This window comes from Ovis canadensis, chromosome 7 (assembly GCF_042477335.2).
Source record: "Ovis canadensis isolate MfBH-ARS-UI-01 breed Bighorn chromosome 7, ARS-UI_OviCan_v2, whole genome shotgun sequence".
NCBI lineage: Eukaryota > Metazoa > Chordata > Mammalia > Artiodactyla > Bovidae > Ovis > Ovis canadensis.
Genome location: NC_091251.1, coordinates 81,355,376 through 81,365,568, shown reverse-complemented (window position 1 = coordinate 81,365,568; position 10,193 = coordinate 81,355,376).

Here is a 10,193-nt window from a genome sequence, read left to right as displayed (position 1 = left end):
CAGCTCCTTTGTACCATTTCAACTTAAAAAAAGAAGCTGCACTTCTTTCCAAAATGAGGAAAAGGTAATGAAGTGAATCATTACTCTTGTTTACACTAGACTCTGAGCAGATTCTAAATTATAAAGTCCAAACAGTCATAGTAGTTCAGACTGTTGCTTGGGCAGGAGGGCAGGAAGATCATAGATAAAATTCCCATTTGGCCAAATTATGATCCTCGATTGCCATCATCCAAGGAGTGTCTGCTCTTAATTCAAAGCTAACATTTCCTGGACCTCACCACATGCCAGACACCGATCTCACACACTATGCGTACTTTCATTTTATTCCTCACAACAATCCCATGTGGTAGGTACCACTATGAACCTCATTTTACCATAGTGGAAACTGAGGCACTAAGAGACTGTCACTTGCTCAAGGTCACACAGGTAGAAAGTGATGGAGCCGGAATCCACATCCAGGAGGCTGGATCCTGATCCCACACTCAGACACAAGACTACTCTAATTGCTAAATACATTTGTCTCCTCATGGTAAATGAGGAGATTCTACAGATAAAGAATGTGTGCTTGTACCCAGCAAGGATCTCATTCAAAGATGAAGGAGAAATCAAAAGCTTTACAGACAAGCAAAAGCTGAGATAATTCAGCACCACCAAACCAGCTCTCCAACAAATGCTAAAGGATATTCTATAGACAGGAAACACAAAAATGGTGTATAAACCTGAACCCAAAACAATAAAGTAAATGGCAAAGGGATCATACTTATCAATAATTACCTTAAACGTAAATGGGTTGAATGCCCCAACCAAAAGGCAAAGACTGGCTGAATGGATACAAAAACAAGATCCCTACATATGCTGCCTACAAGAGACCCACCTCAAAACAAGGGACACATACAGAGTGAAAGTGAAGGGCTGGAAAAAGATATTCCACGCAAATAGAGACCAAAAGAAAGCAGGAGTAGCAATACTCATATCCAATAAAATAGACTTAAAAACAAAGGCTGTGAAAAGAGACAAAGAAGGACACTACATAATGATCAAAGGATCAATCCAGGAAGAAGATATAACAATTATAAATATATATGCACCCAACATAGGAGCACCGCAATATGTAAGACAAATGCTAGCAAGTATGAAAGGGGAAATTAACAATAACACAATAATAGTGGAAGACTTTAATACCCTATTCACACCTATGGAGAGATCAACTAAACAGAAAATTAACAAAGAAATGCAAACTTTAAATGATACAATAGACCAATTAGACCTAATTGATATCTATAGGACATTTCACCCCAAAACAATGAATTTCACCTTTTTCTCAAGTGCTCAGAGAACCTTCTCCAGGATAGATCACATCCTGGGCCATAAATCTAACCTTGATAAATTCAAAAAAATCGAAATCATACCAAGCATTTTTTTCTGACCATAATGCATTAAGATTAGATCTCAATTACAGGAGAAAAACTATTAAAAATTCCAATATATGGAGGCTGAACAACACGCTTCTGAATAACCAACAAATCACAGAAGAAATCAAAAAAGAAATCAAAATAGGCATAAAAACGAATGAAAATGAAAACACAACAACCCAAAACCTGTGGGACACTATAAAAGCAGTGCTAAGAGGAAAGTTCATAGCAATACAGGCATACCCCAAGAAATAAGAAAAAAGTCAAATAAATAACCTAACTCTACAACTAAAGCAACTAGAAAAGGAAGAAATTGAGAAACCCAGAGTTAGTAGAAGGAAAGAAATCTTAAAAATTAGGGCAGAAGTAAATGCAAAAGAAACAAAAGAGACCATAGCAAAAATCAACAAAGCCAAAAGCTGGTTCTTTGAAAGAAAAAATAAAATTAACAAACCATTAGCCAGACTCATCAAGAAACAAAGAGAAAAAAATCAAATCAATAAAACTAGAAATGAAAATGGAGAGATCACAACAGACAACACAGAAATACAAAGGATCATAAAAGACTACTATCAGCAATTATATGCCAATAAAATGGACAACATGGAAGAAATGGACAAATTCTTAGAAAAGTACAACTTTCCAAAACTGAACCAGGAAGAAATAGAAAATCTTAACAGACCCATCACAAGCATGGAAATTGAAACTGTAATCAGAAATCTTCCAGCAAACAAAAGCCCAGGTCCAGATGGCTTTACAGCTGAATTCTACCAAAAATTTCGAGAAGAGCTAACATCTATCCTCCTCAAACTCTTCCAGAAAATTGCAGAGGAAGGTAAACTCCCAAACTCATTCTATGAGGCCACCATCACCCTAATACCAAAACCTGACAAAGATGCCACAAAAAAAGAAAACTACAGGCCAATATCACTGATGAAAATAGATGCAAAAATCCTCAACAAATTCTAGCAATCAGAATCCAACAACACATTAAAAAGATCATACACCATGACCAAGTGGGCTTTATCCCACGGATGCAAGGATTCTTCAATATCTGCAAATCATTCAATGTAATACACCACATTAACAAATTGAAAAATAAAAGCCATATGATTATCTCAATAGACGCAGAGAAGGCCTTTGACAAAATTCAACATCCATTTATGATAAAAACTCTCCAGAAAGCAGGAATAGAAGGTACACACCTCAACATAATAAAAGCTATATATGAAAAACCCACAGCAAACATTATCCTCAATGGTGAAAAATTGAAAGCATTTCCCCTAAAGTCAGGAACAAGACAAGGGTGCCCACTTTCACCACTACTATTCAACATAGCTTTGGAAGTTTTGGCCACAGCAATCAGAGCAGAAAAAGAAATAAAAGGAATCCAAATTGGAAAAGAAGTAAAACTCTCACTGTTTGCAGATGACATGATCCTCTACATAGAAAACCCTAAAGACTCCACCAGAAAATTACTAGAGCTAATCAATGAATATAGTAAAGTTGCAGGATATAAAATCAACACACAGAAATCCCTTGCATTCCTATACACTAATAATGAGAATGTAGAAAAAGAAATTAAGGAAACAATTCCATTCACCATTGCAATGAACAGAATAAAATACTTAGGAATATATCTACCTAAAGAAACTGAAGACCTATATATAGAAAACTATAAAACACTGGTGAAAGAAATCAAAGAGGACACTAATAGATGGAGAAATATACCATGTTCATGGATAGGAAGAATCAATATAGTGAAAATGAGTATACTACCCAAAGCAATCTATAGATTCAATGCAATCCCTATCAAGCTACCAGAGGTATTTTTTACAGAGCTAGAACAAATAATTTCACAATTTGTATGGAAATACAAAAAACCTCAAATAGCCAAAGCAATCCTGCAAAAGAATGGAACTGGAGGAATCAACCTGACTGACTTCAGGCTCTACTACAAAGCCACAGTCATCAAGACAGTATGGTACTGGCACAAAGACAGAAATATAGATCAATGGAACAAAATAGAAAGCCCAGAGATAAATCCACACACCTATGGACACCTTATCTTTGACAAAGGAGGCAAGAATATACAACGGAGTAAAGACAATCTCTTTAACAAGTAGTGCTGGGAAAACTGGTCAACCACTTGTAAAAGAATGAAACTAGAACACTTTCTAACACCAAACACAAAAATAAACTCAAAATGGATTAAAGATCTAAACATAAGACCAGAAACTATAAAACTCCTAAAGGAGAACATAGGCAAAACACTCTCCAACATAAATCACAGCAGGATCCTCTATGATCCACCTCCCAGAATACTGGAAATAAAAGCAAAAATAAACAAGTGGGATCTAATTAAAATTAAAAGCTTCTGCACAACAAAGGAAACTATAAGCAAGGTGAAAAGACAGCCTTTGGAATGGGAGAAAATAATAGCAAATGAAGCAACTGACAAACAACTAATCTCAAAAATATACAAGCAACTTATGCAGCTTAATTCCAGAAAAATAAACAACCCAACCAAAAAATGGGCCAAAGAACTAAATAGACATTTCTCCAAAGAAGACATACAGATGGCTAACAAACACATGAAAAGATACTCAACTTCACTCATTATCAGAGAAATGCAAATCAAGACCACAATGAGCTACCATCTCACGCCAGTCAGAATGGCTGCTATCCAAAAGTCTACAAGCAATACATGCTGGAGAGGGTGTGGAGAAAAGGGAACCCTCTTACACTGTTGGTGGGAATGCAAACTAGTACAGCCACTATGGAGAACAGTGTGGAGATTCCTTAAAAAATTGCAAATAGAACTGCCTTATGACCCAGCAACCCCACTGCTGGGCATACACACCGAGGAAACCAGAATTGAAAGAGACATGTGTACCCCAATGTTCATCACAGCACTGCATATAATAGCCAGGACATGGAAACAACCCAGATGTCCATCAACAGATGAATGGATAAGAAAGCTGTGGTACATATACACAATGGAGTATTACCCAGCCATTAAAAAGAATACATTTGAATCAGTTCTGATGAGATGGATGAAACTGAAGCCGATTATACAGAGTGAAGTAAGCCAGAAAGAAAAACACCAATACAGTATACTAATGCATATATATGGAATTTAGAAAGATGGTAATGATAACCCTGTATGCGAGACAGCAAAAGAGACACAGATGTATAGAACAGACTTATGGACTCTGTGGGAGAGGGAGAGGGTGGGATGATTTGGGAGAATGGCATTGAAACATGTATACTATCATGTAAGAAATGAATCGCCAGTCTATGTTCGATACAGGATACAGGATCCTTGGGGCTGGTGCATGGGGATGATCCAGAGAGATGATATGGGGTGGGAGGTGGGAGGGGGGTTCAGGATTGGAAACTCATGTGCACCCGTGGCAGATTCATGTCAATGTATGGCAAGACCGATACAGTATTGTAAAGTAAAATAAAGTAAAAATAAAAATTAAAAAAAAGAATGTGTGCTTGCACCTGGCCTTAACCCAAGAAACTTGGCTGGAGGCTGGGATTGAAAATAATGCTGCTCATGTTGGTGAGACCATGTTTTGGCTTATTTAAGGGACATTTCACAAGTCTCAGCCTGTCAGTAATGGGCAAAGAACTGCTAAGAAAAAAACAGGTAAAAACGTGAGGTCCGATTTGTGACAAGCTGCAATTCTTCATCAAGGCCGTAAGAAAAGTAATTTTGCTCCATCTCCAAGAGCCCAAACTTGCTGTTTAAGGGAAGTGAACAGGGCATGGAGGTTATTGCTGAGATAAAGAGGAAAGCTTGGGAGGTATAAAATGGAAAAATAATCAGTCTTAATTCAACCAGAACCAGAATGTGGAATGGTCATTACCACTTATGCAACTAGCATTTTTAAGCACCCAAACTGTGTGCCAAAACCCAGGGCAGAGGCTGGGATACAATGACAAACATGCCACAGTCCCCCTCCAAGGGTTTGGAATCTCTCTCCTTGGGTCCTCAGTGGAATGTGGTTTTAGAAGAGTGCAAGTGTACACAGGCAGGAGAATGGAGGAGGTATGACCTCTCTGCTGGCCTCCCCCTGCAGCCAGGGCAGAGGATAGATTCACACCCAGCTCTAATGAACTTTCCCTGCGGGATTTCTCGTTGGCTAGAGTTCACAACTGCCTTTTCTCCTGAGGCCTGGAGTGGGGATGAGGTTGCTGTAGGAAGGAAGATGATCGTTAAAAAACAAAAGACAACAGACCTTCAGAGGTGCTGTTTTGGGCCTGAGTGATTCAGAAATTTTCCTTTGGTACTTAAAGCTCAGATTACATAAGAATAGCACATCTGCTCTAAATCATGATGCCTTTCCTCCTTCTACACCCAGCCTGGGCCAACCCTTCAAATTATAATGATTCAGAAAGAGGGCTGAGTTCATTTTTATTTTTGCTATATGGATTTCGTGGAGAAGGTAAGAAGAGAAAGTCATGCAAAAGGCCATTCCCAGAGAGATTACCAAAAAATTTTGCTCAAGACTCCCTTCTGCCACCAAGTTTTCCTATGCTGGAGAAATTTATTTCTGTACTGGAGAAATCTGGGAACCATGAGGCTCAGAGAAGGCCCTGATGACAGGACCAATGTACAAACAGCAGGTACAACAGTTATTGTGTAGAAATGTCCCAGGGAAGAGGTGTCACAAAAGTCGCCAAAGCTGCTGGCATGTAGGTGCTGATGTACTTACACTATGATGCTAATTTCAGGGCCAGCCACTGGTTCCTCCTCTCCCCGGTGGCTTGGACAGTGAAGAGCCTAAATATCACTCAATTTGGCACATCTAAAGAAGGTGTCTGAAGTGGGAAGAAATCTCTCCCTTTTCCTAGTGGCAGCAAATATTATCCCCCAAGTGAGTAATCCAAACTGGCCAGAAACCTTCTCTAAAGACTGCTCCCATTTTAACACAGAGCTCCATTTCAAAACAAGGTCCCTGGTGCAGAATCCCACCCAGGCCAGTCCATCCATTTGGGATTAGAACCCTCTTTCAAGCAGTCAGTATGATTGTCTGCTTAGGGAAAGACATTACAGTATCAGTGGCTATGACACCTCAATCAAGTTTATATGCAGTTTATATGCAGAGGAGTTTATATGCAGAGGTTAGGCCATACCCAGACCTATCAAACCAGAGTTTCCAAGAGTGAGGACCAAGAATGTGTATATATCAAAGCCCCAAGGTTGAGAACAACAACTGAGGACCAATTCAAGAACATTTGTGGTACCTTCTTATACTCTTTGGAGCCCGTGTCTCAAGGGTCTAACAGCCCAAAGGATCTGAAACTAATTCGCATTCAGGGTTGAATGAGTAAAATACATTCACATAACCTATTCACATTAAACACATAGGTTCCTGCATTTTAAGTGGACTCTGTGCTAAAGAAATGGCAACCCACTCCAGTATTCTTGCCTGCGGAATTACATGGTCAGAGGAGGCTGGTGGGCTATGGTCCACAGGGTCGCAAAGAGTCAGACAAGTGAAAACATAAGCAGGCCCTAAAGAAATGACTTTTGAAGAGCAGCAACTCCAGTCCAGTTACAGGGTTCTGATAAGAACATAGATGGAGCACATAAACATCCAAGATATAGCTCAATTATATCAATTTCAAATATCTTATTCCATAATCCCCCAAAGCATCCATAAGTTAAAAGCCACAGGCCCCAGCATGGGATATAGAAAGTATCTTTACTATGCCCATAAAGTACCCTCTGTTTACTAAAGTTTCATCAGTACTTTTTACTATGATCAAGACCACAGCAAAACAACAAAGTGAAACCAAAAACAGTGCAATTTTGAAATGACTGACTTTTTTGTCCCCAAATGAGGAATCCATCATGAATCACGTACTGAAATTTGAAAACTAATACAGATTAACTCTTCCAGATGACCCTATGAAACAGGTTAAAATTTTCAAATTAATAGAAACTATAGCTGGGGGAATGTAGAAGGAGCAAGAAATATTTGGGGGGCACTAATAAAAGCAAAGTGTCTGGCATCTGAGCCAGAAAGACTGAAGGGGCAGACAGACAGGGGGATTGAGGGGAATGCTGATGCCTGGGGAAGACCTTCCTAGAGTTCCTATACATTCTCCACTGCCAATGTCATGGGCAGAGTCACAAGATACAGGTGCTCATCCCTCCAATCTCTAGTTCGAGCTCTGCTAAAACCTGCTGTGTGGGCAAAGCTACCGAGCTCTGGACAGCTGGGCATTTGCAAGAGGGGCCCACTGATTAGCAGTTCATTCAGAAACCACGAGGGCTGTCCCAGGCTGGCTCAGTGGTAAAGAATCCACCAACAATGCAGGAGAGCCTGGGTTGGGAAGATCCCTTGGAGAAGAAAATGGCAACCCACTCTAATATTCATGGCCTGGGAAATCCCATGACCAGAGGAGTCTGGCAGGCTCCCCAGGGTCACAAAAGAGTCAGACACAACTTAGTGACTAAACAACAACAGAAAGGAAGGGCCAAAAAATGGAGATGTGATGCATTACAGCCTCATTAGAAGACTTCCACATAAATCACTGCATCTAATAAGGAATAATTAAAATTCTCCCATCCCCTTGCATAGGAAGATGGGGAAAGTCCTGTATAACCTGGGAAGAGGCCAAAGTGACTAGAAGGCTTGAGAGGCCTGGGAAGAAAGAAACAGGAGAAGATAAGATAAAATAAACAAGAGGGAAAGAAAGATAGAGACCAAAGTACGACAGTCATTTAACATATATTTATTGAACACTTTCTTCCTTTCTTAAATTTCAAATCCCTCATTGGAAGCCATCCAACTGCTGAGCTACCCCATGCATGGTCTTCACACACTCTCAAACACAACTCTTATTTTCGCCAGAGCTTTCCATTAACATACCCCATTTCCTATTCATGATTACCCCCATTTCCACGATTTTGCTCATTTTGCCTGAAATGCTTTCCTCTTTTCCTTTCACCAGTTCAAATCCTAAACATTCTCCAAAATCCAGCTGAAGCTGCACTCTTTGTGACATCTCACTGGGTGTATATTGCATTCCACACAAACACTTGATCTTTTTTGTGTTGAACTATTCTGCTTCTGACTGGAATGACAAAGAACTCAGAAAGGCTGATTAATTAGGTGGAGATTTGATTTAAAATTAGAATGAGGAACTCATTTTCCTATAAAAATAATTATATATGATTTACTAGAATATGTTTTACTATGTTAATAGTCAATTGAGATTCTAATTGCTACTGTAACACTATATGGGAAATGTATTTTTAATTCCCAACAACGAGTTTACAAATAATCTTTTCAAACAAAACATGTTTGTAAAGTGGATATTGCTTCTGTGAGGCAAAACTGAAAAGAATGATTAAAGAATTAGGAACTGAGTAACAACCGCTTTGAGGAAGAAAACTGCAGGACAGGTTTGTTTTTTTTTAATTTGCAATTAAACTACAAAGCTTCTTGACCTCCTAGCTCTTATAGGTAGTCAATCACAGTTGGCTGTAAGAATTTCTATCTCCTCTTCTACACTTGACTCTTCAACAGTTTAAGATCTCATTAAATTTTTGTTGATTAAGTCAGTACCAGGAGGTTATTCTGTTAAACAGTAACATTTAATAGAAAAACAGTAACTAGTAACATAGGTAAAAGCCTCCTTCGTAAATCATATGATGACCTTTCCTCAGAAGACAGAGTGGGGCCCCTTCTTTCAGTTTTCTGAGCCCCCCACGGGACTCTTGGGGTCTGTAGACCGTGTTCAGCAAATATTCTGAAATTGCCCAGCCACTGCTGGCCAAACCTGCTCTCTATCAGCAACACTTTCACTCCTGCCTTTTAGAGTTGCCTGTAACTGAGCCTAGACCTTGCCAGGAACACTCCTTGATTCATGGCATTTGGCTGGAAGTAGGAATAAAACCCAAATGAGTGTGGGCGATACTCTGAACTTGGAATAAACTATTCAGAACAGTTACATGTTTACCCAGGTCCTCATTAAAATACCACACCCCTTAACATATTCAGCTTACAAGAAGCCAATTTTTTCCTCAAAGAATAACATGTGCTATAACGTGAGAGGTGTTACTTCCTATTGTTTAGAAGGAACAATTACACCCATAATTTAATGGACTTGTTTCATGGAGCAAGATCAAGTATTCCTGACTTGAATTAAGAAATATAATGAAGCAGGTCATTTGTGGTTTGAGTAAAAGCTTGGGATCACTGCGAGCCCCTGCTGTCAGTGGTAAAGCGCATATGCATAGCCTTTGGTAACTTGATGGCAAACATGAAGGATTCTTCTCCATCAGTTGGTTCCAGGGCCCCGTTCCTTCTAACAACAGCAAAGCTTTCCAAGCAAACTTTGCGGCCAGGCTTGCAATTAAGGTTAAAATACTAGCTTCTCCCCTACCTAGATACATCACTTTGGGCAAGGTACTTAACTTTTCTAAGCCTTCATTTCCTCATCTGTAAACTGGCCACAATAATAATTTCCTTATAAGGCTTCTGTAACAGTTTAACTACATTGTGCCTTAAAGACGGGGTGACTAGAATGAAGAAAGGGAACCTGGCATGGTGCTGGCTATTTCTTGGGTAATACTATTGGCATTAAGCACAGAGAAAATTAGTCATCTGCCTTATTCCATTTACAAGTCACACAGCTTGTAATTTCACCCCCTCACCCTAAATGCTAACAAAATATGGGTAGAGGCTCCATCATTTAATACAGTTTTCAGGCTGATTATTCTATTTCCAAGTCCCAGGTAAGTATGAACAGAAT